The sequence below is a fragment of the Coenobita brevimanus genome, chromosome 51 (genome assembly GCF_032717465.1).
Source record: "Coenobita brevimanus isolate Jiangsu-jjx chromosome 51, ASM3271746v2, whole genome shotgun sequence".
In the NCBI taxonomy this organism is placed as follows: domain Eukaryota; kingdom Metazoa; phylum Arthropoda; class Malacostraca; order Decapoda; family Coenobitidae; genus Coenobita; species Coenobita brevimanus.
The window spans coordinates 8,908,217-8,922,336 of NC_137004.1; positions in this window are offsets into that span (position 1 = coordinate 8,908,217).

Sequence of the window (14,120 nt, forward strand, 5' to 3'; positions counted from 1 at the left end):
GGTACACTGAAAGCAGTGATGAGAAATAGTGAGGTGAGTATGGAAGTTAAGAAGTCACTGCATGATAGTATTGTGATCCCTACCCTGACGTATGGAAGCGAGGCATGGACCTTGCAAGAGGGGAACAAGTCAAGAGTGAGAGCAGTGGAAATGAGTTACTTGAGAGGAGCATGTGGAGTGACGTGGAGGGACAGGTTGACAAATGAAGAAGTGAAGGAACGCTGTGGGGTGGATGTGGATGTGGTTGAGAAGATTAGGAGAAATACACTGAGGTGGTTTGTTCATGTGAAGAGAATGGAGAATGAAAGACTGACTAAGAGGGTGTATGTAGGTGAGGTGGAGGGAGGAAGAGGGAGAGGTAGACCGAGGATGAGGTGGAGGGATGGAGTTGAGAGGTTTATGAGGGAGGGGGGGTGAGTTGGGGGGAGGGTAGTCAAATGGTGGGTGACAGAGCGACTTGGAGGCGTTTTGTCTGCGGCCACCCTTTGCGGGATTAGGGCGTCGAGCTATAGATAGATAGATAGATAGATATATGGAGCAGTGGGTGCAAGGATTGTATGGGTGAGGATGAAAGTAGGTATACAAGCGTGGGCGATTGTATGTGTTTGCCCCGACAGAGGATCGAGTGGCAAGAGTGAAAGATGAGTTTTGGACGAGTGTAGAAGCGTGTATGGACAAGTTTGAGAGGAGCGAGAGAGTGCTGTTGATTGGAGACATGAATGGCAAAGTTGGGAATGTACGAGTGGATGGAGTGGTTGGTCAGTGGGGTGTGCCAGCTGATGTAGATGGGAATGGAAGTGCTTTGGTGGACATCTGCGCTTGTAAGGGGTTGGCAATAGCCAACACCTACTTTCGGCATAACATGATCCACCGGTATACATGGAGAGTAATGAGGAGGATGGATGGTGAACTTGTTGAACGAAAGGCAATGATAGACTACGTGTGTGTGGATGAGCGAATGAGAAGACAAGTGTTGGATGCAAGAGTGTGGAGAGGGTGGGGGAATGGAGTCTCGGACCATCACTTAGTGATGGCCAAGGTAGAGCTGCAAAGAAAGTGGTTGAGGAGACGAAGGGGAAGACAGGAGGAAGCAACTCCTGTGAGAAGAGTGGAGAAATTGCAAGATAGTGAGAGAATGACAGAGTATAAGAGCATAGTGGAAGAAAGATTGGGAAGGTATGAGCTAGAGCAGATGGAAGGGGTGGAAGACGTATGTAAGATATTCACAGAAGAGATAGGCACAGCGTGTGAGGCGGTTTGTGGAGTGAGGAGGAGATGCAAGGGACAGCATGGTGGAATGATGAGATGAAACGAGCTGTGGAACAAAAGAAGAAGGCATATAGTGAATGGTTAGTGAGTAGAGGTAGGGGAGAAGATGAGAGAGAGAAGAGAGAGGTATATGTGAGCAGAAGAAGGGAGGTTAAGAGACTGGTGAAGGAGAGTAAAAAGAAAGTGGATGAAGAGTTTGGGAGGAATCTGAGTGTGAAATGGAGGGAGAGTAAGAAATTGTTTTGGGAGGAGGTAAAGAAAGTAAGGCAGTGTGAAAGGGGAAATAGTAGGGGAGTGAAAGATAGGAATAATAGATTGTTGGTGGAGAAGAGAGAGAAACTGAGGAGATGGAAGGAGAACTTTGAGGATTTATTGAATGTAGAGAGTGAGAGCAGTGCGAGTATAAGTGGTTGGGGAATGGCTGGGAGAAGAAGAGATGAGAGGAGGGAGGAAGAGATCAGTAGGGCGGAAGTAGTGGAAGCAATGAAGAAGATTAAGTTGGGAAAGGTCCCAGGAATTGATGGAGTGTGTGGTGAAATGCTTAGGTATGGGGGTAAGATTGTTGTGGAGTGGATATGGAAGTTGTGTAGATTGGCTTGGGAAGAGGGAAGGGTTCCAGAGGACTGGAAATCAGGTATAATTGTTCCTTTATACAAAGGAAAAGGGGAAAGAGAAGTATGTGGTAACCATAGGGGTATTTGCCTACTTAGTGTGACTGGTAAAATATATGGTAGAATACTCATTGATAGGGTTAGGCATATGATAGAGGAGCTAGTTGGAGAAGAACAAGGGGGATTTAGGAAGGGAAAAGGGTGTGTAGATCAGATATTTGTTCTGAGATGTTTAGTGGAGAAGTATCTAGAGAAGGGAAGGAAAGTGTATGCTGCCTTCATGAACTTGTAGAAAGCTTATGACAGAATAGATAGGCAAGGTATGTGGAAGGTATTAAGAATATATGGAGTGGAGGGGAAATTGTTGAGTGCTGTGAAGAGTATGTACGAGGGAGCTAGGGCTACGGTGCGAGTGGATGGTGAGCTGAGTGAGTTCTTTGATCTCAATGTGGGACTGAAACAGGGTTGTGTGATGTCTCCATGTTTAATATATACATGGATGGGGTTGTGAAGGAGGTGCAGGGTAGAGCAGTGGATGTGGGGGTGGCTCTAATGAATGAGGGTGAGATTTGGAAGCTTCCGGTGTTGCTGTTTGCTGATGATACAGTACTGTTGAGTGAAGATGAATGGGAGTTGCAAGGTTTGGTGAATGAATTTGGGACAGTGTGTAGGAGGAGGAATCTGAAAGTTAATGTAAACAAAAGTAAAGTTATGGTGTTTGAGAGGAATGAAGTCACAGAGTGTGCAGTGAGGTTGGATGGTGAGGATATGGAGAATGTGACTGCATTCAAGTACTTGGGTAGTGTGATGAGTAAGGATGGAACTCTGGGGGATGAAGTGCGTGAAAGGGTACAGCAGGGAAGGAAGGTTGTTGGTACACTGAAAGCAGTGATGAGAAATAGGAAGGTGAGTATGGAAGTTAAGAAGTCACTGCATGATAGTATTGTGATCCCTACCCTGATGTTTAGAAGCGAGGCATGGACCTTGCAAGAGGGGAACAAGTCAAGAGTGAGAGCAGTGGAAATGAGTTACTTGAGAGAAGCATGTGGAGTGACGTGGAGGGACAGGTTGACGAATGAAGAAGTGAAGGAACACTGTGGGGTGGATGTGGATGTGGTTGAGAAGATTAGGAGAAATACATTGAGGTGGTTTGAACATGTGAAGAGAATGGAGAATGAAAGACTGACTAAGAGGGTGTATGTAGGCGAGGTGGAGGGAGGAAGAGGGAGAGGTAGACCGAGGATGAGGTGGAGGGATGGAGTTGAGAGGTATATGAGGGAGGGGGGGTGAGTTGGGGGGAGGGTAGTCAAATGGTGGGTGACAGAGCGACTTGGAGGCGTTTTGTCTGCGGCCACCCTTTGCGGGATTAGGGCGTCGGGCTCTAGATAGATAGATAGACAGATATATATATATATATATATATATATATATATATATATATATATATATATATATATAAAATTTTCTAATATGGCTATATAGTGTAAGAAAATGCCTATTGTTTTAATAATAACAATGACTTTTTATCTGTCTCATGTCAGCTATTTGCTACTTCTAAATGAAATTTATTTACATTATATATATATAAAATTCTCTAATATGGCTATATAGTGTAAGAAAATGCCTGTTGTTTTAATAATAACAATGACTTTTTATAAATACCTCAACACTTGGCAACGTTGCTTTCCAACGTTGTCGCGCTTGTAGGTGAGTCAGTGAGGGTAGGTCAGGTGTCAATCCACAGGTCACTTTCTCTGACCGCCATTAAAAGATAAGCTCCTACCCCTACTATAAAAAAAAAAGTCTCACCAATCTAAAACCAAGGTTTGGGTGGGGTCTGGCGCTGGGTGCAGACATGCCATACTTCCTAAACGAGCGATGAGTAGATTCTGTTATATATGTAATAGGCATCACAGATAGGTACACACATACTAGTACAATATAAACGTAAGTATTCTAGCATATCAAAGGAAGGTAAACTAGTAATGCATATGGCTCTTGTACATCAATAAAGAAACGTGGCATACATATTTTACAGTGTTGCTGAAAAAAATGTGGTTACTTTTACCGACTTTCACGGTAGTTCTAAGTTGGGTAAGTAATGTAACAATTACGTTTATAATATAATTTGAAGGAATCAGTAGAACATACGCTATTTTCTTAATAGAAATAAATAAGTTAAAACACTCACGAGCGGCAACATCCAGGCCCATACTGGGAATTGATCCATTGGAGGGAGATTTAAGCTTCTGTCACGTGCTTCCACTGTTCACTTTCTGTTATATATATAACTTAAATTATATTTATGACTTAAATTAGTTTGTCTTTACACACACACTCATACACACACACACACACACACACACACACACACAGAAGTGGGTGAAGTCATGTCAGGCCAGGTGGCGAGATGTGAGCAGACGAACTCTAACGGTGTCAGGTCAGTCACTAGCCAATCAGAGTATAGGAAACAAGGCAGCGCTGTACGCCGGGAAATCCCCGGCTGGACTCCACCCAAACCTTGGTTTTAGATTGGTGAGACTATACCTACCCTCCCTCCCCTCCCTCACTCCACCTCAGCACCATCACTCGTCCCCTCACCCACTTTCCCTTCTCTCTCGGGCCCCTTCCCCTCAGACCCTCTTACTCCAGTGTGACTTGCCACCCATAAAGAAGCCAGCCTGAGGCACGGGGTACTGGAGGATAGGTGATTATTAATGACCACGACTGTACGTATGCCTGTGTATGTATGTGTAGATATATGTATGTATGTCATGTCTCTGTATGTATGTGTATGTATGTATGCATGACTTGTCTGTCGATATATGTATGTGTATATATATATGTACACACAACAACAAAAACTATCGTTACACCTGCGCGATATAAAATGACACACGAATGAAGGTTTTTGATAAAAGCCTCCTCCATTGGTATACCTGCGTGTGTTTGTGGCATATTTATTATAAGCTATATCCATTGCTTCTCCCATGCATATATCTACCTCGTCCTATTTGGCAACTCACCCACTGTCAGGCTTACCAACCCTAGCGAGACAGCCAGGTTGTTCAGTATGAAACACATCGGACCCCCCTGTAACGATAGTTTTTTTTGCTGTGTGTACATAAGTCTTTGTCTGTGGATGTCGATAGGTATGCATGTGTATATATGCACGTATGTGTCTTGTCTATGTATGTCTGTATGTATGTGTATGTACGTGTCTTGTGTGTATTTATGTATGTGTATGCTTATGTCATGTCTATACCATATATATATTGTGTATGTGTGTGTATATAAGTACGTATGTCAGTCATCTGTATGTACAGTATATATGTATGCAGTGTATATATGTACTATTGTGGCCCGGAGTTTGTTGCCACCCTCTTCTGGCCAACCCTGGGATGTGGCACCGTCGCATTCGTGGATGCTCTAGTTGCCTACTGAGGTATTTCTGTTGATAATACCTCATATGTGTTGACATTGTATTGATGTGTCTGATTAAGGGTATATCTGTGCATAAAGTTCGACTCTGATGTATCAGAGAAAAAAGAAACCGCACTGCGTCGTATATTCCGTTTAAACATGCACAATCTTGGGATGATGAGATAGTGGTTTTGGGAGGGGACTTAAATGGTCATGTAGGTGAAGCAGCACAAGGTTATGAAGGAGTACATGGGGAATGTGCGTACTGGATAAGGAATGCGGAAGGGGAGTCAATACTCGAGTTTGGGGAGGCAACGGACATGATTGTATGCAACACATATTTTAGGAAAAAGAGAGTAGGTTAATTACGTATGAGTCTGGGGGAAATAGCAGTCAGATAGATTATTTTCTGTTTAGGAGGGCTGATAGGAGGTTAGTGATGGATGTTAAAGTTATAGGAAGTGAGGAGTGTGTGCAGTTGCACAAATTATTGATTTGTGATATGGTGCTTAAAGAACGAGTGATGAAAAAGAGGACTTATGTACCTAGGAGGAAAATATGTAAGCTGAAAAACCAAGTAGTATGGGATGCCTTCTATAGTGAGATGAGGAGAGTGAAGGCTGAACAAGTTGCTGTAGACAGAGGCGTTAATGAACATTACAGAGCCATCAAGAACAATTTCTTGAGAGTTACTGATGTAACATGCGGTTGGACAAGAGGACCACCAAGACATAAAGTAACTTAGTGGTGGGATGAGGGTGTAGAAGCTGCAGTTAAGGAGAAAAGAAGGCTTTTCCGGGAGTGGAAGAAGGGTGGTAGCAAGAAGGAATACTTGGCTGCCAAGCGTAGAGCTAGAAGAGAGGTATACAGGGCGAGATCTGAGTCACAGAGACTTTTACTTGATAACCTAAATCATGGGGAAAGGAAAAATATATTTAAGGTGGCAAATCAGATGAAGAGTGATAATTGGGATATTATAGGTGAGCAGTGCGTGAAGAATGATGAAGGAAGGGTAGTGGTGAACAGTGAGGATATTAAAGATGCATGGAGAGAGCATTACAGCCAGTTGTTGAATGAGGAGTTTGACTGGGACAGGGAAGGTTTGGAGCCAGCAGATCCAGTGTTTGGCCCTTGGCCTTTGATTGATGCTGCTACTGTGAGTGAGGCAATAGGCAGGATGAAGGTGGGGAAGGCAGCAGGTGTGTCTGGGTTGACTGCCGAAATGTTGAAGGCCTCAGGAGATACAGGGGTGAGATTAGTCACTGACCTGATAAATATGATTATTTATGAGTGTGTTGTCCCAGATGATTGGCTGAAGAGTGTAATTGTAAATATGTATAAAGGGAAGGGTGATGCCCTGGAAAGAGGAAATTATAGAGGTATAAAGCTTTTAGATCAGATAATGAAGGTAATGGAGAGAGTTTTAGAAGGTATGATTAGAGAAAGAGTGAATATTGATGAGATGCAGTATGGGTTTATGCCAGGTAGGGGGACCACTGATGTCATATTCATTGTTCGACAGCTTCAGGAAAAATATTTTGGTAGGAGAAGGGATCTGTATTTTGTTTCTGTTGATTTGGAATAGGCCTTTGACAGTCCCTAGAGAGGTGGTGAAGTGGGCAATGAGAAAGCTTGGCTTGGAGGAGTGGCTGGTTAGGGTGGTTATGGCTATGTATGTGGGTGCTCGCACCCAGGTAAGAATGAATGGAGATTTGAGTGATGAGTTTTCCATGAATGTTGATGTGCATCTGGGGTCAGTTTTGAGTCCCATGTTGTTTATCATGGTACTTTAAGCCCTGTCACGTGACTTTAGAAACTGACTCCCGTGGGAGATGTTGTATGCTGATGATTTGGTGTTGATTCCATAGAACGAAAGGGAGGCGGAGGAAAGGTTTAGGAAGTGGAGAGATGGTATGGGACACAAGGGCTTAAGGGTAAATGCAGATAAAACAAAAGTGATGATATCTAGAGTTGGTGGCGGTACTGTCAAAGACGAGGGGGAGTGGCCATGTGCAGTTTGCCACAAGGGCGTGGGAAGTAAATCTATCTTGTGTGGTGTTTGTGATAATGGGTGCACAAGAGATGTAGTGGTATCGGAGGTAGACTGCGAGATATGCTGATTTTATGTGTATGGCCTGTCAGGGAGAGCAGGTGGAGATTGTCAGGCGTGAAAGGATTGAACTTGCTTGTGAATCTCTTGAATGTGTGGAAGAGTTTTGTTATTTGGGAGACATGTTGTGTGCTGGAGTTAGGGCTGGAGCTAGCTCTGTGGCTAGGGTGAGAAGTGGTTGGAAGAAGTTCAGGGAGCTCTTGCCTCTTCTGACATTGAGAGGGCTCTCCCTACATGCTAAGGGGTCTCTGTATGCAGCATGTGTTAGGAGTGTAATGCTGCATGGTAGTGCGACCTGGGCAGTAAAGGAGAAGGATATTCGCCGGCTCAGATGTACAGAAATGACAATGATTTGGTGAATGTGTAGTGTCCCTGCGTGCAAGGTCCGGGGTGGCTGAGTTTATGATGGAAGCGTTGAGAGGTGGATGGGACTGGAGTGTATTGGTGTTGTGATGAGGAGAGGTAGATTGAGATAGCTTGGACATGTGGAGAGGATGGGGGATGATAATTAGGTGAGGAAGGTGAGAAGTGTTAATATTGGGGGTGGGGTTATGAGGGGTAGACCGAGAAAGACATGGGACGAGGTCATTAAGTGTGACCTCAGGGTTAAGGGACTGAACAGGGAGGCTGCAATGGATCGTGCAGCGTGGAAAGCCGCCATTAGGTGACCAAGGCTGACGCATGCAAGCATGTTGGAGCCTTTAAAAACGTAACGAAACGAATCTTCAATGGGAACCTGCAGACTGCTTCATTTTCTTTTCCTCGAGGTGTGAACCCCGGAACATGGAGCATGAGCTTGAATCGAAGCATCCACATGGTGGCACATGAAAGAAGAAGCTGCCAGCTGATTGTTGTTATCTGCATTAATCTAATGGTTATTCACTAAAATATATAAGAAATTATGTGCCAGATGGAACAGTAGTGTGGATAAAGTTATCCATATTAGATATTAGTCACTGACCCTCACACATTAAGAAAACGAAGCAGTGCTACATCTGGGTCATAAGTATTCTAGCTTAAGGACGTCCCATGATGACCCAAACCAATATAGGTAAAGCTTCAAATACTCGGGATATCTACCGGTATGGTCTTTATCTCTGGCACAGGATGTGTTATCAACTTTATCATGGGATAACATGATTACCCTCCCGTGATATTGTTTTTTTTTTTTTTTTGCTTAACTGAACAGTTTGTTATGGGAGAAACAAACTCTGCGGCTCAATCCGAGCTTATGATAGGGTTCCATAATGGGAATGAAGCATACAGGCGCCTTTGTGTCCGCTACATCACGACAGCCGGGTATATGTCAGAAAGTGGTTGCAGAGGTGGGAGGAACCGGAAGTATACTGGACCTGCCAAAATGTGGAGGACCACAAAAGCAACTGCAGAAGAAGACAGACAGACTGTAGAAAAGATGGACTTCCATTACCAATGCAGTTATCGTTTGTGATCACCTACAGTACAGCTTGATGTGTCTGCTTGGACAGTGCGACGGAGATTGCACGTGTCTTTGCTGCTGAGTGTTTGTGTGTCTATGTTGTGATGAAGTCATGTTTGGTGGTGCCTTTGATCGTAATTACGACTCCATCATGTGGACCTTCGTTGGTTTGAAGTGTAGTGTAGCCGTAATGTTTAATTTTTCTGGTGTTGTTGGTGCAAGTACTGTATAGTAATATTATGTCTGGATCGTGTTCATGTATGAGTTGGATGAGGAGGTGCCTGTTTGCGTAACAGTGTCTGATGTAGTAGTAGTAGTAGTTGTTCCCTAGGCAGTCTGGCCGAACAGCCCCAAGTCCCTTAGGAAGGCCATGGCTGAGACCGGGCTTTCCCACAGCGCTCTCAAAGAGTGTATGTTGTGTTGTTGGCGTAGGTGATTGTGTGCAATGCAGTCTTCCATAATTTGCTTAATAGTATGGGGTGCTGTGTTGCATCCTGGACAGGCATCAGCGACGGAGTCATCCAGCCTCTTCTGGTAGCTTAAGAGGGCTGGATGGTGCCCACATCTCAGCCTGGCCAGGTGGACCCTGTCCTCACGAGGAAGATAGGATTCAGAAGGGTGGATGTCAGGAGGCTGTGCATGCAGCTGTGTGTTGTCTTTAAGTGACTGGATGGAGCGGCGAGTGATCTGAGTGTGGATATGCTTCTGGAAGCTGGTCTGAGGTGGGCGAGGGGGGAAAGATGACAGTATTTGTGTATGGTATCGTGTGCTGGGTGTTGTTTTGATGTTCCTTGGTGTGGGTGGATGTGCTGCCATGTACTGTAGTGGATGTTGTGGGTTTGTGGAGGCTGCACCAAGAAACTGGGTGCCTCTCATGTCTTGGTGACCCTTGACTTTGAGGACTTTGGTTTCTTGATGTAGGTGGTCTGTGGGTGATGTGTGCAGCCTGTGATTATTTTTAGGGCCTTGTTCTGTATGGTCCGTAGAGTGTTGTAGTGTCTTTTGGTGAGGTTAGAAGCCCAGGCAGGGCTTGCATAATTCATCACTGAACGTATGTACTGTTTGTATATTGTGGTGGTAGTTTCTTTGTTGTGTCCGAATGTTGTATGGGCAAGTGACCTGAAAACATTGAGTCTTGGTGTTATTTTATTTTTAATGTTTGTGATGTGTTGTTTAAATGACATTGATGTATTGTATGTTACACCAAGGATCTTGGGTGTGTGTGTGTGTGTGTGTGTGTGTGTGTGTGTGTGTGTGTGTGTGGTAGGGGAGTGTTGTTTATGGTGAGGTGTGGGATGTGACTGTGTTCTGCTGTCCAGTTTGTGAGAAGACTCACTGTAGATTTGGCTGGGGCTATTTCGAGCCTGTTTGTGGTGAACCATACGTGTAATGTTTTGAGGTAAGGTTGAATGATGTATGCAGCTGTGTTTGCGTTTTGGTGCGTGCATGTAAGTGTTATATCATCTGCATAGGAAGCTATGTGTATCTGTGGGGTGTGGGTATGTCGTGCATGTATAGGTTAAAGAGTGTAGGGGACAAAACAGATCCTTGGGGGACGCTGTTTGTGAAGTTTCTGATGTTAGAAGACTGACCGGCAAATGTTATGTGTGCACATCTGCCTGCTAAGTAGTTTGGCAGCCATCTTTTTGTGTTATTGTGCATGTTTGAGTATTTTGTTTGTGAGGTTGTGGCGGGGGATGGCATCAAAAGCTTTGCTAATGTCTAGTGTGATTAGGAGTGTTCTGTGTGGCGACCTCGCTGAATTCATGCCATCGAAAACTCTCTGTGTAAGGTCTGTAAGAAGGGTGTTTGGGGAATGTAGTGGCCTAAAACCATGTTGTGACTGGGCTAGGGGAATGTGAGGTGTGACTAGTTGTAGTACCAGTCGTTCAGTGACTTTAGAGGGGGTGCAGAGGAGTGTGATGGGGCGATGTGAGGAGGGTAACTTGGGGTCTTTGTTGGGTTTAGGGATAGTGATGATATTGCCATGCTTCCAGATGTTGGGTATTATGTTGTGTGAGTAGCTGTAGTTTGATATGTTGGTGAGTACTTGTATGCCTTGTGATCCTAGGTGTTTAAGGTGAATGTTGCTTATGAATTTAAGCATGTTGGTGATCGTGTTGAGTCCTGATGTGCTATGTGTGTGGTGTTTCTGGGGGAGGCAGGGGAGAAAGATGGGGTTCTCTTTTTGAGATGGGGGACATTACGGTTCCTGGGGCGTTACTGGTGTGTGTTATGAATTGGGGGGAGAGGTAGGAGGGGAATTCGGGAGGGTCAGATGCCTTGCATTGCGGGATGTGCTGCAATCACGATTGCAGGTGAGGGGGGTGGTAGCAATAGGTGGGGGTGGGGGCATGGGTTAGGTTGGTTGGAGGTTGTGCTGGCAGAGGAAGGCGGAGTTGGGGGTTCGGGGATTTGGGAGGATAGTGGGGGGGGGTCTCGGAGTTGGGTTGATGAGAATTTGTGGGGGGAGGGGAGGAGGGAGTGGGTGACAGGGGAGGATTGGGATGCCTGGGAGGAAGCAGGAGTATGATGAGATTTATAGTGAATGGGTGCGGGGTTGGGTTTGAAGTGGTACGGAAGGAATGACGTGAGGTGAGGGGGATAGAAGAGGGTGAGGTGGGGGAGTTTAAGGTGTGGGAGGTGTTGCCAGTTTGCTGTGGAGGGGAGATGAAGATGTCGGACGATTTCTTAGTGGTGTGCCATGAAGGGGGATGATGATGGTGGACAAGTTGTTGGTGACTAATGCATCATTGATGAGATATGCAAAGGACACATCAGAATGAAGGGCTTGAGCCAGAGTGGACACGACAACGGCGCTGAGATTGGGGGCAAAGGGTGCATTGAAAGATGGATTGAGAGAGGTGGTGTTAGGGTGGAGTGAGTGTTTGGTGCATAAGTTTGAAGCTGAAAAGTCTTAGCTGCTTGGGCATCTGTCATGGAGGATGAGGTGTTTTGGGGTGCTATGTGAGGCTGAGGTGCGTAAGTCTGTTGTGCGGGCTGGCAGCCAGCCCTTGCATCCTTCATAAGATTTTTTCTGACTGGGCAGTTGCCAGCAATCGCAGTGTGGCCTTCTCCTCAATTGATGCATTTAATGATGGTGTTTGTGCAGTTAGTGAAAAAAAAAAAAAAAAAAAAAAACTTCAGCAGAGCATTTTGAACAAATCTGAGTTTTTTTTTTTTTTTTTTTTGATGTGCAGGTTTGGTGTCCGTATTGACAGTATTTGAAGCATTGGGCCAGATCAAACCACTGTTCCGTTCTAAGGTTGGTGTCACACACACCACAAAACCAGCCAGGAGACAGGACGTGTGTGCTAGGCAATCCCCAGGTCCTGTCCTCCCCCCTTACTAATTTTGAACCAGCCCATACCCCACTGACTGGGCTAATGTATGGCCTGGCCTGCATTATATGTGCAGGAAAACTTTAAACAAACAAACAGGTTGGTGGGTGGGATGATCGTGTTGAATTCTTTGATGCCCTTTGAGAGGAGTTTCTGTACCTCTTGGGGCGAAGCACAGCGAATTGTGATGATGCCAGAGTTGTCAAAGTGGACAATGTGGGCAGCATGAATGTCATCTTTGAGGGACAGTTCAGTCATAAGGTCGTCATCGTTATGCCTTAAAACATGTTTGGTCACATTTCTGGCAGTGATGGTACAGGCTGCTTTGAGTTCAGGAGTAGAGATCAACTCATATTCAGCATCAGAGTATTTGGGCGGGTTATTGGGCGAGAGATTGGCGTCAGGGTAAACTTGAGAGGCCAGGGTGATTTTGATGACTTTATCTTTGTTGCTGGAAAAGAGGTTAACAAATAGAGTGCTGTTAATATAGAAAAGAGTCTGGTCAGGGTCTGAGGGCAGGAAAGGGAGGGTACATTTAAATTTGACTGAGAAAACCATAATTTAGTCAAGGGGGGGAGGGAAGTGTAGTGTGCATGGTGTTAGTAAAAGGGGGTGAAATAGCCAGCCACCTCACTTCTGCACAGATCTCGGTGGTGCAATGGGTGTGCAGGATGAGGTGTTGGCGCCATTACCCAGATCACGAAGCTTGTTCAGAGAGCAGGATGGCACGTTCCTACACAATCTTTTACCAGGAATTGAGAGAGCAAAGGCAGAGTCTCTTGAGTGCACAGTTATATCTCCGGGTTCCCGGCTACTGCTATGGCCGTGGCCCCAACGAGGTAGTGGAGGAGCCCAGGAAAAATCACTGACTTCACCTGAGAGCAGGATTAGTGGAGAGAGAGAAGAATCAAGGAGACAGAAAGCTGTGATCAGTAATTTATTGGGTATGTGATTTATTATGAAACAAGGAGCAAGAAGATAGTATGAGCATGGGTGGGAGCAGGAGTGCAGCCGCAGTCGTTGAGCTGAGGCTGGGCGTCACTAGGTGGGTGCTGAGGATGGAGTGAGCGTTATGCAGTGCGTGCATCAGGCTGGCCATCACCAAGTGATGTGGACACGTATGACGAATAGAAAAGAGGGGGAAAGGAAGGAAGGTAAAGAATGAGCGTGTATGTTTGGTGAGTGTTATGCATCCATGGGGAGACGACACAAGATGTTGCAGGAACAAGACCCTGGTTTATACTCCCGGTTGTACTGAGAGTTCAGGTTCCCTGGTTGCAGTGTGTAGTGTGCATGTTTTTATTTCTTTTAATAGTGGGAGAGGGAGAACTTTAGTTGGAGAGAAAGAGGGTCGGGGCTTAACCCAACATGCTTATGCTTAGTTTTGGGAAAGGGGGGAGGATCCGCACATGCAAGTGTTTTATTATGAGGGAGGGAAGGTGGAGGAGTTAGACTACAGGCTCTTAAATGCCAAGCATTGCTTCTAGGCTTTCTCTCGGGTTTATCTTTGACGGCTCCTGGAGCTTGGGTAGGAGGGGACGGTGAAGGATGAGGATGTTGTGGTAGGTTGTGACATTGAGAAAAGGGCGTTGGATTGGCAAAGGGTAGGGTAGATTGTCATGACCTTGATGACGGACATTGGATGAGTGTTGGTGTGGGTCGGGATCTGAGGGAGTGAGTTGGTGGTTATGAGTTTGATAGCAAGGTATGAGGAAGTAGGGGTAGGTTGTCGTGACGTTGAGGAGCTTGGGCAGGGGGATGGTGGAGAATGCTAAAGTTAGGGTTGTCGTGACCTTAAGGAGGTAGGGGAGGAGAATAGAGGAGGATGCGGGATTTAAGGTGGGTTGTTATGACCTTGAGAATTGGCGGGATGGTTGTCATAATCTGGATAATGGGCGTGGGGGTGGTTCAGGGTCTTGAGTGGGTTG